At 43.7% G+C, this 19,161-nt stretch overlaps 1 pseudogene; it reads right to left on the bottom strand.

Moving 5' to 3' along the window:
* Window positions 1-309: 309 nt before the first annotated feature.
* LOC136320383 (probable N-acetyltransferase 14 pseudogene) lies at window positions 310-992 on the bottom strand (annotated as a pseudogene).
* Window positions 993-19,161: the final 18,169 nt, after the last annotated feature.

The following is a 19,161-nucleotide window of genomic DNA, read 5'->3' on the forward strand; positions in this document are numbered from 1 at the left end:
CTGTGCTGCTCCTGGCCCAGGCTCCGCTCGTCTCCTCTGGCTCCAGGCTCATCCCTTTCAAGCACAGCCATCAAACCCCACCTATGCGCAGGGGCCTCACCCCTGTTTGAGGTACCCTTGCCCCAAGTCCTAACCCTTGGAGGTCAAACTTACTCAGCCTCCTCTCCTCCACCCTGTTTCTCTCCCAGGCCAGTAGCACGAAACAGGCAGACTTTGCAGTGGGAGACAGACAGAATCTGAGGCAGAAGGCTGGACAGGTCGACCTTTCTGAGTTCACACATTACAGATGGGCCTCAGATTGCAGTGAGTTTCATGGCCTGTGCAGGTCTGAGTTTCTGGGCCCTGGGTGGGCTGGGGATTCACACAGGGAGGATGTGAATGTGCCTGCACATAGTTGGTGCTCATGCATACAGTAGGCGCTCCGATTGAATCACAGGTTCTTGCTGAACTCCTTCACCAGAATGCGGCCCAGGCAGCCTCGGCTCCCCTCAACCCGGTAGTTGTAATCTTCCAGCGTCACTGCCACATCCCAAGCCACCCCAGCCACTGGGACCAAGGGGCAGCCTGGGACTCCCCACTACCACCACCCAGGGGCATACCCAGGTCTCCGGGAAGACCAGCAGCGGCCTGCCCATGCCTTGGCATCAGTGCCAGAGGGAGACAGAGAGGCAGGTGACCCAACCCCATCCCCAGCATTAGAGCCCAGAGCCAGGGCCAGGACCCCCCCCCCCAGAACCCCACACACGTCACCTGAGTCATGCACCTCCCACAGGCTCAGCTTCATGGCCTTCACTGCCTGAAGGAGCAAAGGAAGCCAGGACACAGCGCAGGCCGCGGCTGGCCTCAGCCGAGAGGAGCAAGGCAGGCAGGGGTGTCAGGGCGAGGAGGGCCACTCGGTTCTCCGTGTCCATCGTGCCAGCTTTTAGTGTCTCCAGCACCAGGGGCTTCTCCTGTTTCCTCATCTCCTGCACCTACAGGTGGCTGGGGGACATGGTAGCCCCCACCAACAAATGAGCAGGTGTGCACCTGCAAAACCCCCTTGAGTGGCTCTGATCTTTTGACAACGTGTGTGTGTGTGGGGGGGGGGCAGGGTCAGAAAGGAAAGCTGAGATTTTTTTTTTTTTGTGGCAGAGACAGAGAGAGTCAGAGAGAGGAACAGTTAGGGACAGACAGATGAGAAACAGAGAGATGAAAAACATCAATTCTTCGTTGCGGCTCCTTAGTAGTTTATTAACTGATTTCTCATATATGCCTTGACCGGGGGGCTACAGCAGATCAAGTGATCCCTTGCTCAAGCCAGCGACCTTGGGCTCAAGCTGGTGAGCCTTGCTCAAACCAGATGAGCCTCTGCTCAAGTTGGCGACCTGGGGGTCTCGAACCTGGGTCCTCCACATCCCAGTCTGACGCTCTATCCACTGTGCCACTGCCTGGTCAGGCAAAAGCTGAGATTTTAAAACACACATCCTTCTGACCCCCAAATCCATGCCATCATTAAACTGTGCTTATACAGAGGCCTGCCTCCGACACCAAACTGTGAGGTCTTTCGGTCTTCCTTATCTACCCCAGTGCTTGGTGCATGAATGCTGGGCTATTGAGTATCTCTGTTTCCATTACCCCTTTCTTTTTATCTTACAGAATCTCAGTTTTATTTCCATATTCACCCTCCCCAGGCAGCCAGCGGCTTCAGGAGATGCTCACCCCATCCAGCTGCAGTACTTGTGAAATAGGTATAGTAGGTAGAAGTCACCTATTTTATAGGAGACTGGAGGCTCATAGAGGTTACCCATCTTGCCCAAGATTAAAGTAACAAAGCTGGGATTCAAACAACAGTTTGACTCTATATGCTACATTACTTCTAGTATACTACACTCACTACCTTTAAAGAACTATCTTCATAATAAAGTATTCACATATCAAAGTATTGTCAGACACAAGGGCAAATAATAGCCTTAGAAACAAAACAATAAATGATGTTTCCTTTGGCAGATTTCACAACTTAATAATCTAAATAGTGATGACAGTCACTGGCTGTTTGGCTCAGTGGTAGAATGTTGGCCTGGAGTGTGGAAGTCCCAGGTTCAATTCCCGGTCAGAGCTCACAGGAGAAGTGACCATCTGCTTCTCCAGCTATTCCCCTCTCTCTTTCTCTCTGAGTCTCTCTTTCCCTTCTGCAGCCATGGCTCGATAGGTTCCAGCAAGTTGGCCCTGGGTGCTGAGAATGGCTTTGAGGCCTCACCTCAGGTGCTGAAATAGCTCAGTTGCTGAACAACAGAGCAGTGGCCCCAGATGGGCAGAGATTCACCCAGTAGGGGGCTTGCCATGTGGATCCTGGTTGGGGTGCATGCAAGAGTCTGTCTCTCTTCCTCCTTGCCTCTCTCTTTCTCTCTCTCTCTCTATCTTTTTTTTTTTGTATTCAATATTTTTCTGAAGTTGGAAATGGGGAGGCAGTCAGACAGACTCCCACATGCACCTGACCGGGATCCACCCGGCATGCCTACCAGGGGGCGATGCTCTGCCCATCTGGGACGTTGCTCTGTTGCAACCAGAGCCATTCTAGTGCTTGAGGCAGAGGCCATAGAGCCAGCCCCAGTGCCCAGGCCAACTTTTTTTTTTTTTTGTATTTTTCTGAAGCTAGAAACGGGGAGAGACAGTCAGACAGACTCCCGCATGCGCCCGAGCGGGATCCACCCGGCACGCCCACCATGGGGCGACGCTCTGCCCACCAGGGGGTGATGCTCTGCCCCTCCGGGGCATCGCTCTGCAGCGACCAGAGCCACTCTAGCGCCTGGGGCAGAGGCCAAGGAGCCATCCCCAGCGCCCAGGCCATCTTTGCTCCAATGGAGCCTTGGCTGCGGGAGGGGAAGAGAGAGACAGAGAGGAAGGAGAGGGGGAGGGGTGGAGAAGCAGATGGGCGCTTCTCCTGTGTGCCCTGGCCGGGAATCAGACCCGGGAATCCTGCATGCCAGGCCGACGCTCTACCACTGAGCCAACCGGCCAGGGCTCTCTGCCTCTCTTTTAATAAAAAAAAAATAGTGATGACAGCTATTCGTATACCTATAATTAGGTTGAAAGATAGAGGCAGCCTATTAGTCATACCATCATCATAGCCTTCTAGGGTCAAAACCATTTCAAGCCTTTAAGAAACAGTGAAAGCATGACCAAAGTATCTCTTCCCTCAAGAGATAATAAGAGAGAAGACTTTCTAAGGGAACTAAACTAGAAGACAGGAGGCCAGGTATGAACTGAACTCTATCAGAAATCAGCTATGAAACTTTAAGCAAGTCATTTAATATCTTTACTACTAACAGTAAAATAATGTCTGTGAACATGTTTTGAAAGTATAAAATGCTATGCCTGACTGGTGGTAGCGCAGTGGGTAGAGCGTTGACCTGGGATGCTGAGGTCCAGGTTTAAAAAAAAGAGGTCACTGGCTTGAGCTCAGGCTCATCTGGCTTGAGCACACTCACCAGCTTGAGTGTGGGGTCACTGGCGTAAGCTTGGGATCATTAACATGATCCCATGGTCACTGGCTTGAGCCCGAAGGTTGCTGGTTTGAAGCTCAAGGTTGCTGGCTTGAGCAAGGGGTCACTGGCTTGGCTTGAGCTCCCTTGTCAAGGCACATATGAGAAGCAATCAGTGAACAACTAAAGTGCTGCAACTACAAATTGATGCTTCTCATCTCTCTCCCTTCCTGTCCCTCTCTCTCAAAACCAAACAAACAAAAAAACATATAAAGTGCTACAAGAAATTATTCATTCAGTATTTAATACTAAGCTACTACTATGTACAGAGGTGGATTTAAAAGCAGGTGCACCAGGCATGTGCCCTGGGTCTTGACTTCTGAAGGGCCCCGCAAAATCCCAACTTTACACTTTTTTCTAATGACACCAAGTTTGGTTTCATATGTGCAATTTTAACATTAATAGTACATAATATTTTTTATTTATTTAAAAATATGGTTAACATATATTTTTATTTTCTCTCTCTCTCTCTTTTTACGAAGACAGAGAGAGAGTCAAAGAGAAGGATAGATAGGGACAGACAGAAATGGAGAGAGATGAGAAGCATCAATCATCAGTTTTTTGTTGTGACACCTTAGTTGTTCATTGATTGCTGTCTCATATGTGCCTTGACAGCAGGCCTTCAGCAGACTGAATAACCCCTTGCTCGAGCCAGCGACTTTGGGTCCAAGCTGGTGAGCTTTGCTGAAACCAGATGAGCCCACGGTCAAGCTGGTGACCTCAGGGTCTCGAACCTGGGTCCTCTGCATCCCAGTCCAATGCTCCATCCACTGCGCCACCGCCCGGTCAGGCTGTCTCTCTCTTTTTTTTAAGGGGCTCAATATTTTTCTTCTGTGTCTGGAGCCTCAACTGACCTTAATGCATCTCTGACTATGTGCTTGGTCTTAGAGGGAATACAAGAATAATTAAGGCATGGTCTATTCCAGGAGTAGTCAACCTTTTTATACCTACCCCCCACTTTTGTATCTCTGTTAGTAGTAAAATTTTCTAACCGCCCACGAAAGCCAAGTGAATTCCTGGACTTTACAGTTTGCTAATAGATTCCCTTCTAAGTATAAGCTGGTTTGAGTCCCGTTTCTGCCACTCACAACCAAAGGAAATCTGACTAATACAATCTCAGTCCTCAAATATTTCATATCGTATAAAGTGTCTAATCATTTTTTAAGAATCAAAGAATAGAGTCTTAAAAAATATATATCAGCAAATTTTAAAACATACCAGCTAAGTTTAAGTGTTTTGTGATGCCTCCAGCACCATGGACTCTTACAGCTGGAGGCAACTTTCCAGTAACCCTCTCCTCCGGCAGTGGAGTTAGTAGTTATCAACAGCTGTGTTATACCCAAACCTGTGTTTCACTTGAGTTGTTATTGTGTGTGTGTGCATATAAAATATTTAATATTTAATACACTATAACATTTATATAATATTACTATTGAGTGCCTGGCACTTAAGAGGTGAATACATTAGAATATTTCAAGAAAGCTAGCTAGGTAAAAGGGACAGTCTAGAAATAAGAAAAAGCTATAAAAAAGGCCTGCTTCCGGGAGCGGACAGCTTTTTACCCCATCCCACCCTTACTCACTGAGATGAGGGTGCAAGGTAGACCATGGAGAGACCTGAATGTGATGGCATTTTCTATTTTATGGTGTAGACATGGAGAGAGAACTTTTGAAGGAAGTTGCACAAACAAAACTGTGATAAGACAAAAGACCCCTAGTGGCTATGAGGAGAATTGGATTGGGGAAATCTGAGGCTTCAGATGGACAATGTGTGGTTTTTCTGAGTTCCAAAAACCTCAAGGGTTCTAACTTCAAGTTGAGCTGTCATGCCCCTCTTCCATCTGGGTCTGTCTTCACTGGAACTCATCTCCAGTTCAGTCAAGCTCTCCTCTCAGAGTCTCTTAATATCCTCCTGTTTTGTAAACCTAGCTCAGGTTCAATTCCAAACTTATCTCTTTATCAAACATTTTCTGGCCATTCCAACCTATTGTAGCCTTTCCAGAGCAATCTCCTCCACCCCAGAATTCCAGGCTATTGGGGTCTGTCAATCAAAGGTGAGCTATAGCCTGACCAGGCGATGGCGCAGTGGATAGAGCGTCAGACTGGGATGCAGAGGACCCAGGTTCGAGACCCCGAGGTCGCCAGCTTGAGCGCGGGCTCATCTGGTTTGAGCAAAAAGCCCACCAGCTTGAACCCAAGTTCGCTGGCTCCAGTAAGGGGTTACTCGGTCTACCGAAGGCCCGCGGTCAAGGCACGTATGAGAAAGCAATCAATGAACAACTAAGGTGTTGCAACGTGCAATGAAAAACTAATGATTGATGCTTCTCATCTCTCTCCGTTCCTGTCTGTCTGTCCCGGTCTATCCCTCTCTCTGACTCACTCTCTGTCTCTGTAAAAAAAATAAATAAATAAAATTAAATTAAAAAAAGAAAAGAAAAAAGGTGAGCTATATAAAAGTGATTAAGAAAGGATAACGACCTTACAAATAAGTATAGTGTATGTTGTTTTTTTTTTAATTATTGATTTTAGAGAAAGGAAAGGGGTGCCCTGGCCAGTTGGTTTAGTGGTAGAGTATCAGCCAGGCATGTGGATGTTCCAGGTTCAAGTCTCGATCAGGGCACACAGGAGAAGCACACATCTGCTTCTCCACCCCTCCTCTTCTCGCTTCTCTCTCTCTCGCTCGCTCTCTCTCTCTCTGTCTCTTCTCCTCCCCTCCTGCAGCCATGGCTCGACTGGAGCAAGTTGGCCCTGGGGACTGAGGATAGCTCCATGGCCTCCACCTCAGGCGCTAAGAAATGGCTCCAGTTGCAACAGACAACAGCCCCAGATGGGCAGAGCATCGCCCCCTGGTGGGCTTGCCAGGTGGATCCCGGTCAGGGCGCATGCGGGAATCTGTCTCTCTGCCTCCCCTCCTCTCACTAAAAATAAAAAAAAAAGAGGGGGTGGGAGAGAGAGAGAAACATTGATCTGTTCCTGTATGTGCCTCAATCTTCATGTTTTGTGATGACGCCTAACCAAACAAGTTGTTCAGCCAGGGCAAGTACAGTGTATCTTAAATTGTTATTTCAACATAAACATATTCTCTAATCCTCAGCTCAGTGGAAAATTCCTGAAGGGCAAAAAATTCTTTTCAGACTTCCTTGAATTCTAAAGATCTCTGTACTTACTAATATTAGTGCATTTCATGATTTTCCAACCCTGTTTAGCCAGCACGTTCTTTCAAGCTTGGCTCAAGAGAGCTGTGCTTTTACTGAGAAAATCTTGGCCACTTTCATCTTTCTCAGAGCATATCTTGAGTCAGCCTTCTTCTTTCCTCCTACACTCCCTCCTCTCTCCCCACATCACACATCTTCCTAGGGTTAGCTTTTGTTCTTCTGCAAGTGCACTTCCTAAAAGGCTGTCTGTTAGCCCTATCCTTGGTCCCTATGCTCAAAAGCAGTTCTTCTTTTCTTTTTAAGGAGTAAATTTTTATATAACACTAAGGACCACTATTAACCTTCTACGGCAGTTATTAAGGGTAATGCATCTTTGTTCTTCATAAACCAGAGTATTGGCCCTTGACTGAAATTTACACGGGAATTGACTCAGCATTATACTGAGAAGTTAATGTTGAGTTGCCAGCCAATTTGCAAAGTTCCCAGTGTGCAAACACCCAGATAGTTGGAATTCCTTAGTTTTCCAGCTCAAAAGGGAGTTTCCAGCTTTGTTAAGGGAGTATTATCAATGTGGACTCAGGTTGGTCCTTAGTGATTAGGTTGGTTTAGTCTTTCTTTTAAATTTCAATTACTGTTAATTTGGCTTCATTATTATCAATATGCTGTTTTGCTTTGCTAACCATGTCATTTTTTTTATGATTCTTATTTGCATCAATAGGATTTTTCAGCCATAATTTTCAAGGAACAAGACTTTAGGATATGTGTGGTTTGATAGTCTAACACAGGGGTCTCAAACTCACGGCCCGCCGAACAATTTTGTGTGGCCCGCAGACTAATCCACGAAGTTCAAAATATTTTGGATAAAATTAAGTAAGCCTAGGGGCCTACTTGTATTTTTCATTTCTCTAGCATCCTAGCTAGATATTAGCTTAGTTAACAGCAGTTGTGATGCGAACTACAGTTTCTGGTCGTTTTGTGACACTGAGTAAACTGCATGTACGATTGTGCTTGTTGTACTGATTTTTTTTTTGTTTTCAACTGCAGTGAGAAAAGTGTTGCATAACAGTTGCCTTTTGTAGACCTAGTGCAGCCCGCTGAAGAGCTGTGATCTTGCTCTGCGGCCCACATGCTGAGTTGAGTTTGAGGCCCCTGGACAGGACTGGGGTTTGGTTTATTGCTGTATGTCCAGTAGCTATCGTAGTCTGACACACAGTAGATGGTTGATAAATCTGTTGAATAAGTGAATGGAAGACCTCTGGACACACTGGTTTTGAGAGATATTTAATTTGTGAAATCTGGTAATAAATTGGATGCAAAGTAAAGGATGTACACAGGTTTCTGAGAAGAGAACAGGAGGCTGATTTTCTACATGAATGTTTTATTCATGGAGGTGGGGCTCCCTTGACCTGACCTTTATAATTTTTTTTTTTTTTTTTTTTGTATTTTTCTGAAGCTGGAAACGGGGAGAGACAGTCAGACAGACTCCCGCATGCGCCCGACCGGGATCCACCCGGCACGCCCACCAGGGGCTACGCTCTGCCCACCAGGGGGCGATGCTCTGCCCCTCCGGGGCATCGCTCTGCCGTGACCAGAGCCACTCTAGCGCCTGGGGCAGAGGCCAAGGAGCTGTCCCCAGCACCCGGGCCATCTTTGCTCCAATGGAGCCTTGGCTGCGGGAGGGGAAGAGAGAGACAGAGAGGAAGGAGGGGAGGGGTGGAGAAGCAAATGGGCGCTTCTCCTATGTGCCCTGGCCGGGAATCGAACCCGGGTCCCTTGCACGCCAGGCCGACGCTCTACCGCTGAGCCAACCGGCCAGGGCCCTGACCTTTATAATTTAAAACCTCTCACTAGGTGGACAATGCCAATATCTAGAAGCAAGCTTTAGAAAAAACAAGAGATCTGACCCCACTCTAGTTTTTATTTTATATAATTTGAACATCCCAGTTTTGTTTGTTGTTGTTGTTTTTAATTTAAGAAAGCACTGAGCTGCTCTGAGCCCTTTCCTCTTTTAGTATTCCCATGGGATTAAGACGGTGTCATTTTCTGGTAAAAAGTGTCTCAGATTGGGTTTGTAGGTCATGTCCTTAGAAACCGAGTCACAAATCAAAGCCACAGACTTTTGCCTTTTCCCCCTTCCCTGGATTAAAAGTAATAATGAACTTAATTTAGGACTTTAAATGATCTGGTCCTGCTCTACAAGTCGCTAAGAGTTAGGATTCCACATCCTCTTCTTATCCTTGGGGGCTGGTCTTACCCACCCACAGATTTTAAAACTTGTAAAGAAAAGGAAGTGGCACCCATCCAGGTCTTTTGAACTGGTAGGCCAGACCCTTCAAATGACTCCACCCTAGCCCCTCAGAAAATAAAAGGCAGACTTTCAAAGCTAGCAAAATATCAAAGTTTGCATTTTTCCATGGAAACAAAAACAAACATTCGCAAACTTTTTTCCACTTCTCAGCTTAACTCCAGGCAATGATTTAATAAAAAAATATTTACCCTCTCTTCCTTTTCATTTTTTGATAAGAAAACACCCCACACCACTTTTCTCTTAATCGAATTGCATACTTTACACAATATAGTAAATTAAAACTATATATTATATATGCAGATATATAATTTTTAAATATATAAGTTAGGTTCTTTTTAAAAAATCTATTTTACAGATTAATAAAATCCAGAAATTTAAAAGTTATTTATTCATATTTTTAAAGGACTCAATAGCTGGTTTGAGCAGAATTTTTAAACAGTTTTCCCTCCTCTTGTTTGGAAAATAAGTTGAATAATTATAATAAAATACCAGATAAAAGTAGATTTCTATTTATTTTATTTTCTACTTCTAAAATTAGATATAACCAATTTTTATGTTGCAATTTTGAAAAGATCAATTTAAAAAATTATTGAGTTTTAGAGAGAGGAAAGGAGATGGAGAGAGAGAGAGAAACATCAACTTTTTTTGAGAGAGAGAAAGAAACAGACAGGCCTGACCTGTGGTGGCACAATGGATAAAGCGTTGACCTGGAAATGCTGAGGTTGCTGGTTCAAAACCCTGGGCTTGCCTGGTCAAGGCACATATGGGAGTTGATGCTTCCAGCTCCTCCCCCCTTCTCTCTCTCTGTCTCGCTCTCCTCTCTCTCTCTCTCTCTCTCTTTCTCTCTCTCTGTCTCTCTCTCTCCCCTCTAAAAATGAATAAATAATAAAAAAAAGAAACAGACAGGAGGAAGGGAGAGCTGAAGCGTCAACTTGTAGTTGCATCCCATACATAATTGCTTCTCCTACGTGCCTTGACTGGGGTCGGGGGTTCCAGCTGACCTGGTGACACTTGCTCAAGCCAGCAACCCTGGGCTCAAGCCAGCGATATTTGGGCTTAAGCTAGCGACCCTGCACTCAAGCTGGGGAGCCTGTGCTCAAGCCAAATGAGCTCCTGCTCAAGCCAGTGACCACGGGTTTCAAACCTGGTACCTCAGGGTACCAGGTCAACACTCTATCCACTGCACCACCACTGGTCAGGTGAGAAACATCAACTCTTTGTTCTATTTATTTATGCATTTATTGGTTGATTCTTTTATGTGCCCTGACCAGGTATTGAACCCTCAACCTCAGCATGTCCAGTTGATGCTCTAACCCAGTGATTTTCAACCTATTTTTTTCATGGCACAAACACACACTAATTACTAAGGTCAGTGCCCCTGACTAAATACAACCATTTTCATCTCATGGCACAAATAAATTAGTTACTAAAGAAGAAGAGGTCAGAGCCCCTTTTTCTTTAATAATTAGTTTATGAGTGCGTGAGAAACAAAGGTTGAAAATCACTGCTCTAACCAACTGAGCAACCCAGCCAAGTCCTAAAAAGTCAATTTGTTAGCAAGGGGCTTCAACTACTTATAATATTCATTTAATTGTCTCAAAACATAAATGGTTATATCTTGTCTTCCATCTAAAGGCTTAAACTAGACTACAAACAAGGCAAAAGTTACAGCATGAAAGTAAATATTTATATTGCCTCAGAATAACTCTGCCAGCTGCAATATTCCCATAAAATAGTATTTCTAAAAACAGCTCTGGGGGTGAAAAACATAATTGGGTGGTTCGTTTTAATTTAAAAACCCTGACCCCGGCCCTGGCCGGTTGGCTCAGTGGTAGAGCGTCCTCCTGGCGTGCAGGAGTCCCGGGTTCGATTCCCGGCCAGGGCACACAGGAGAGGCGCCTATCTGCTTCTCCACCCCTCCCCCTCTCCTTCCTCTCTGTCTCTCTCTTCCCCTCCCGCAGCTGAGGTTCCATTGGAGCAAAAGATGGCCCGGGCGCTGGGGATGGCTCTGTGGCCTCTGCCCCAGGCGCTAGAGTGGCTCTGGTCGCAACAGAGTGACGCCCTGGATGGGCAGAACATCGCCCCCTGGTGGGCGTGCTGGGTGGATCCCGGTCGGGCGCATGTGGGAGTCTGTCTGACTGCCTCCCTGTTTCCAGCTTCAGAAAAATACAAAAAATACAAAAAACAAAAAAACAAAACAAAAAAACAAAGCCTGACCCCAAATATTTACTTCTGAATAACTACTTTCATATTCTCTAACTCAATATTTATATCTAAATGTCCATTCTGTCAATGTCTCTAAAAGTAATCTCCCATAATGTACTCCTACATTCATTTGTAGATCTCATAACATGTTCATCAAGTATAGACTCTAATTTGCCTAGAAGATCCCTGAATGATTTGCTGGAGTGCTTCTTCCCCCATTACAAGCCAAAAACACTTTTGAAACTTATCCCTTCAATATTCTATCAGTTTATGTACACCAAGACTTAAAATAGAGAGGCCAGCAGCAGGCTTGTGTACAAAGGTGCACAGAAAGCACAGGTCTAAAACAACTTTTTTTTTAAGACAAAACTTTTTTTTAAATGTATTGATTGATTCCAGAGAGAGAGAGAGGAAAAGAAAGGAAAGGTTGCACTGGTTGTTCCACTTAGCTGTCATTCATTGGTTCCTTCTTGTATGTGTCCTGACCTGACCTTGGTGTTTCAGGAGGACGCTCTTACGTTACGGACTGAGCTAACCGGCCAGGGTCTTTAATTTTTATCTATTGTTTTTTAGAAAGAAGAAGGGAGAGAAACACACAGAGAGAAACATCAACTTGTTGCTCCACTTATTCGTGCCATCCTTGGTTGACTCCTGTATTTGCCCTAACCAGGCATCAAACTGCAACCCCAGCATGTTGGGACAAGGCTTAACCCACTGAACTACTCCGCCAGGGCATGAGTCCTGTTTTGTGTTGCTTGACATTTTTTTGACATACTGGTCCTAACAAATTTGGCCAGCCAGCAGTCTAGCAGTAATGTCTGTTGACCTAAGTATACTCCACTATCATGAAGCCCCCATCAGATTATATTATTTCATATTAATTTTGCTTTTGAAGAAAATTTAGTTCATATTATTCTGGACTCCATATTTATAAGTCTTCTGGTGAATAAAAAGATAGATTTAATTAAGTTCAAAAATAAATAAATAAAGAATATATAAAGAACTCTTACAACTCAGCAATAAAAAAATAACCCAAATAAACCATGGGCAAAGGACTTAAGTAGACATTGTCCCACAGAAGATCTACATGTGACAAAGCACGTGAAAAGATGCTCAACATCACTAATCATTAGGGAGACACAAATCAAAATCAGAGAGAGCTATCACTTGTACTCATTAGGATGACTCTTTCAAGAAAAGAGAGAGAAATAACAAGTATTGGGGAGAATGTGGTGAAATTGAAACCCTCACACGTTGCTGGTGGGAATGTAAAATGGTGCGGCCACTGGGGAAAACAGCTCGGTGGTTCCTCAACAAGTTAAACATAGAATTACCATGTGATCCAGAAATTTCACTCACTGGTATAATACCCCAAACAATCCCAAGTGAGAACTCTACACAGTTATCAATAGTCATAGTGTTACCAGTCCAGCTGGTGACACTAGCATTCTTGGGTTCCCCAAGATTGGAGTTCTTGGGTTCTCCAAGAAAAAAAATCAAGATGAAACCCTAGAGAAAATTCCAGACACCACAGAGGCAGCACAGAGGAAAGGAAGACTCTCCAAATTGATTCAAACGCTGGCTCTTCTTGGCTGCTTTTATAAGCTGGGGACCAGACAGGCATTTTGGAAAAGGTGGGCTTTTGGAAATTCCCATGTCAGGGTTGAGCTACTTTCTTCTTCTGTCTGGTTGCTTAGGAACTATTGGTTTTGACATCTGTAAGAAAGTAGGCAGTGAGGCCTTGGCTGGGTAGCTCAGCTGGTTAGAGCATCTTCCCCAGACACCAAGTTTGTGAGTTTGATCCCAGTCAGGGCACATATACGAATCAACTAATGAATGCATAAATAGGTGGAACCGCTAGCTGGTCAATGTTTCTCTCCCCACTCTTCCTCTCTCTCTAATGAACAAATAAAAAATTCTTTAAAAAAGAAAGTAAGCAGTTAGAAGGGAGAGAAGAAAGGCTACTTCTGCACCTTTGGGCAGGGTGCAGTGGGGTGGTGACATTCTTATGGTTAGCTTATCTGGTGTTTCTTCTGACCACCTGGCATCTTTGGGTTCCCAGGCGCAGGTCCCCTCACCTGTCACATATTCTTCAGCCTGCCACCTCAGCACAAGCAAAAAGGATTTATTGGCATATTTTATGAATAATTTGTGAACGTTTGCCATGATTCTGTGTGCTAAGATACAGTTCTAAGTGTTTTACATGTTTTAACTCACTTGTCACAAAAACCTTAGGGGAGGAGGTGATATTTTTATTTCCATCATATAATAGGAACCTAAGGCATAAAGAGGTGAAGCAACTTGTCTAAGGTTTTACATAGCCACTAAGTGGCATTGTCAGGATCTGGACCCAGACAGTCTGGTTTCAGAGCCAGTACTCTTAATCACTCTACTACACAGCTTTCAACAAAGATGACAGGCATATGGCACACCAATGATGTTTACGAAAGAAAAATAACACAGCTAGGTCTCATGAGTAGTATAAGCAAAGCACCTGCTTTGCACATGGGAGGGGCTTCTCCATGTTCAACTTACGGCACAGAATGGAGATGGGAAGACCAAGTGACCAGGTAGGTGGCCATTCCAGCCTAGATGTGAGCTGCTGAGGACTTGAATGTCACAAAGATGAAGAGGCATTACTATAGTCCAATCATTTAGTACCAATTTCTCATCATGAGAATAGAGGAAAATCAAGGAGCAACCGGTAGGGAAACAGTGACCTTATGAAAGTGACTCATAAAGAATTACTGACATAGGGTGTGTTGACATCAGACACCTATAACAACATTATTGCATTAGGTAATCTCCCCAGATTCTAATTTTAAGCCCTTAATCCCTAGGATTTCTAAGAAAATCCTGGATAGCACCACTGATTATATGAAAAGCAACAGAGCATTTCTACCACCCTGTTGCAACTGGGCAGCTGAATCCCGTGGTAGGCACCTTCCAAACACATTGTGAAGGTGGTTCTGCTAGGTTTGTGCTATGGTTTAACTCGGGTTTGCCCTTAGGCAATAATAATCCCCAGAGTACCCTTGACTATTAACAACATTGGCAGGCTTCCTGATCACAAACAAGATTTAAGCAGGGCGGGGCTACTGTTTTTCACACATTTCTAACAGTATTTTCCTCACCTTCAGCCTCCTTCTCCATGCTCAAAGAGGCATGAATACAGTGTTAGAGTAAAAGTATTTGGACAGGATTAAATAATCTTTAGGTGCATTCTTTTGTAGACTTTCTGTTTTGGGACTGCTCATAGAAGGAAAGGGGAAGTCATACCTTTGTAAATGTTACCAAAGACCACCAGCACGCTAGGCAGGCCTCAACTGATGAAAGGATTGTGTTCCTAAATTTACATTGTTTTAAACTGGAAACATATTTTCCTTAAAATGTATATTGATATATATGCTAGTTAAAAATTGAGGTATTAGGCCCTGGCTGGTTGGCTCAGCAGTAGAGCATCAACCCGGCTTGTGGAAGTTCTGGGATTGATTCCCAGTCAGGGGACACAGGAGAAGCGCCCATCTGCTTCTCCAACCCTCCCCCTCTCCTTTCTCTCTATCTCTCTCTTCCCCTCCCGCAGCCAAGGCTCCAATGGAGCAAAGTTGGCCCAGGCACTGAGGACGGTTCCATGGCCTCCGCCTCAGGCGCTAGAATGGCTCAGGTTGCAACAGAGTGACACTCCAGATGGGAAGACCCCTCCCATCCCTGGTAGGCATGCCAGGTGGATCCCACTCGGGTACATGCAGGAGTCTGCTTCCCTGCTTCTAACTTTGAAAAAATACAAAAAAAAAAATAAAAATTGAGGTATTACATATGTACAGTAAAAGGCACTAATTTTAAGTGTTTGGCTAGGTAAATACAATATACGGTAGTCAATCAGATCAAGGTAAAGCACCCAGAAATCTCCCTCATACCACTTCCTAGCCAATAACCATCTTTTCGAGAAAAACCTCTATTCTGACCAATGACTAGATTTTTTAAATAACCAATGACTAGATTTTTTAAATAACTTTATTGATACAGAACAGACATATTTAAGTGCATAAAGTGAACTAATCTCAAGGATAGAGTGAAATACATATTTAAATATGTACATACTCGGAAACTTCCACCCAGCACAGTGCATAGAACATTCTCATACCCTAGAAAACTACCTCATACTCCTCCCCTGTGAATAACTGGCTTTTCAGAAGCAACCACTATTCTTCGATGACCACCATTTAATTTTGCCTGTTTTGGGAATTTATATAAATGGAATTATGCAGTATGCACTTGTGTCTGCCTTTTTTTCAACACTGTGTTATGTTTGTGTGTAACAGCAGTTCATCTTTCTTTTATTGTTCTGTAGTATTTATGGCTAAATCACAATTTATTTCTATTTTCTACTACTCTACTGTTGATGGACCTCTGGGTTATTGCCAATTTGGGACTATTATGAGTAAAGGTGCTAGGAACAGTCTTGTACATGCCTTTTGGTAAACATTTGTACTCATTTCAATAAGAGGTACAGGTGTACACAAGCAGATTTGATCTAATCTGGAAAGACCAGGAAATTATTGTATAACATTGCTTTTAGGTGATATTTTCTGAATCTCAAACCTGGAGACCAACAACACATTTCCCTCATCTAGGATGTTAGTGGGGGACCCTTCCTGCTTTTTTTCTTATCTGTGGAAGTATTAAAGTTAAAGATATTCTGCCTTTTGCTGTCATTTGTATATCTGGCCTATTCATAACTAAATAAGATAAATCCCTGACTACATTCACAATTAGGACAAATACTTTTCTGCAGGTGGTATTTGTTTTCTTTCTGGCTCTCAGTCTCCAAATCTTTTCATACTTTCAGAGAATCCAAGTGGTGAATCTCAGTTAGGAGGCCCAGCTCATCTACTGAAACTCACAAGGCCATTGCTATATCCCAGGTCCCTTCTCAAGGAGAGCATGGCAACTGATCTAGGTCCCATCAATACACTTCTCACCGAATCATCTGAATCTGAGTCATGAGGGCACCAGCATCGCAGGATGGTAGGGTTGGTGGTATGTTTGGTACATAGAGGGCAGCAGCAGAACTGTTCTTTCCCGATGGGATTTTAGATGTGATTTTGGACATTGTTCCTTCTGCAAAGCCTCCAGATCACTTTTCCAGCTCTCCTTAGCAATTCTGTAAGCTAGACCAGTGGTCTCCAACTTTTTGGGGGCCACAGACTGGTTTAATGTCAGAAAATATTTTCACGGACCCACCTTTAGGGTGGGACGGATAAATGTATCACATGACTGAGACAAGCATCAAGAGTGAGTCTTAGACGGATGTAAGAGGGAATCTGGTCATTTTTAAAAAATAAAACATTGTTCAGACTTAAATATAAATAAAACGGAAATAATGTAAGTTATTTATTCTTTCTCTGCGGACTGATACCAAATGGCTCACGGACTGGTACCAGTCCGCGGCCTGGAGGTTGGGGACCACTGAGCTAGACCATAGATGGTAATATTCTTCTCCTTAAATCACACAGCTTAGTTTTCTGTGGCTTATAATTAAGAATCCTGACTGCTAAACCCTTCTACCAAAGTTCCCTACAAAATAATTACAAATATTTTTAAAGTTTTATTTACTTATTGACTTTAGAGAGAGAAACAAACACCAACCTGTTGTTTCAGGCACTCATGCACCCCTTGGCTGATTCTTGTTTGTCCCCTGACTGGGGATCAAACCTACAACCTTGGCGTGTTGGGATGGCATTCTAACCAACTGAGCTATGCAGCCAGAACCTTTGTTTTAATTGATAACACAAAAAGGTTTTGTTTTGTGTAAAAAGAGCAACCTTGTAGGCTACTTACAATTCTTTACTGTCTTGGTAAATGCCTTTTATGGGTCTAACATTTCGTAATAACTTTAGTTCCTCCAAAGCAAGTAACTGGTAGGGTTACCCACTAAACAAGTTACAGAGAAAACAGAATTAAGTCTTTACATACCTGGAGGTAGAATGCATGATAAGCTTCTTATATCTGGGGACCTTTTCTCCTTCCTTCTAAAGAAGAAAGTAAGGTGCCAAATCTGTCCTGTTAATTGGAAAACATTGGCCCTGTTCCCAAGCGTTCTCCTCTCTTTCCTCCTTTCACGTGGGCATAGGACCTTGTGGCTTATGTCAAATGGAAATGGACATGTAATTTGAATGTGCCAATGCCATTGTGTAGCCAGTAGGCTATACTAGAATATACATACTTCCCAAGAAGCCCTGATTATATAATACTCATTAACAGCTTAAATTATTAATAATGAACTGGACTTCAACTAATGAAAAGGTCTTACTAATAACCTCAGAACAAAGAATGTAGAGCTAAGTGTAAGGATTTTAATAGAACTTTATGGTTTACAATAGGATTTCAGACACTTTTATCTCATCTGCTCCCATTGCTCAGGGGACTTAACTGAGGCCACACAGCTTGAACCTAGACCTAATGCCCATTCCTTGCTTTTTCTACCATATGATATGAACATTAATAACTTTAAACAATCATATAATTAAATTGCACTAAAATGAAATAGAAAAAAACTATAAATTCAGAAAAACTACATAGTCTAGTTTTTGTTAAACAATCATATAACTTAATTGCACTAAAATGAAATAGAAAACAAACTATAAATTCAGAAAAACTATATAATCTAGTTTTAAAAAAAAGACAGGGAGAGAGATGGGAAGCATCAACTTATAGTTGCATCACTTTAATCATTCATTGATTGCTTCTTATATGTACCTTGACCGTGGAGCTCAAGCCAGTGACCATGGGATCATGTCAATGGTTCCATGCTCAAGCCAGCGATCCCAAGCTCAAGCTGGCAAGCCTGCCCTCAAGCCGATGAGCCCACACTGAAGCTGGCATCGGGATTTCGAACCTAGGACCTTAGCTTCCCAGGTTAATGTTCTATCCACTGTGCCACAACCAGTCAGGCACATGATCTAGTTTTATTATTTCTTAATGAAAGCACAAAATATAACATACTATATAATTAAAAGGCTGCCGGTTCTACCTAGTCAAGGTACATACAACAAACAAGTTCATGCTTCCTGCTCTCCCCCTTTTCTCTCTTTCAAATCAATAAATAAAACCTTTAAAAATTAAAAAGTAAATAAAAAAACCAGAAATTTTTAAAATTTCATCAGGTAGTATTATTATCCCCAGTTAAGGAAACTGATGCTTAGTAAGGTTCGTTTGTCATAGTTCGTACAGAAAGAGATGGAGTCATGATTGCGGTGAGCTCAAAAGTCCACCTTGTCCTTCTGCTGGGCTGAACCATGCTTCCTACTTGTGATTGTCCCAGGTCTCTATTACAGGAGAGTTGCTCTCTCTCATGCTGAGGCAGCCGCTTCTTTATTTTTATTTTTTTAAGAATCTCTTTATAAGAAATATTTTTTTCAAAATTATTTTAAGACTTTATTCATTTTAGAGAGGAAGAGAGAAAGAGAAAGATAGAAGGGGGAGGAGCAGGAAGCATTAACTCCCATATGTGCCTTGACGGGTAAGCCCAGTGTTTTGAATTGGTGACCTCAGTGTTCCAGGTTGATTTATCCACTGTGCCACCAGGAGTCAGGCAATACTCTTCTTCTTCTTTTTCTTTTTTTGTATTTTTCTGAAGCTGGAAACGGGGAGAGACAGTCAGACAGGCTCCCGCATGCGCCAGACCAGGATCCACCTGGCACGCCCACCAGGGGCAACCGCTCTGCCCACCAGGGGGCGTTGCTCTGCCGAGACCAGAGCCACTCTAGCGCCTGGGGCAGAGGCCAAGGAGCCATCCCCAGCACCCAGGCCATCTTTGCTCCAATGGAGCCTTGGCTGCGGGAGGAGAAGAGAGAGACAGAGAGGAAGGAGGGGGTGGGGGTGGAGAAGCAAATGGGCGCTTCTCCTGTGTGCCCTGGCCGGGAATCGAACCCGGGTCCCCCGCATGCCAGGCCGACGCTCTACCGCTGAGC

This window comes from Saccopteryx bilineata, chromosome 1 (assembly GCF_036850765.1).
Source record: "Saccopteryx bilineata isolate mSacBil1 chromosome 1, mSacBil1_pri_phased_curated, whole genome shotgun sequence".
Classification (NCBI taxonomy): domain Eukaryota; kingdom Metazoa; phylum Chordata; class Mammalia; order Chiroptera; family Emballonuridae; genus Saccopteryx; species Saccopteryx bilineata.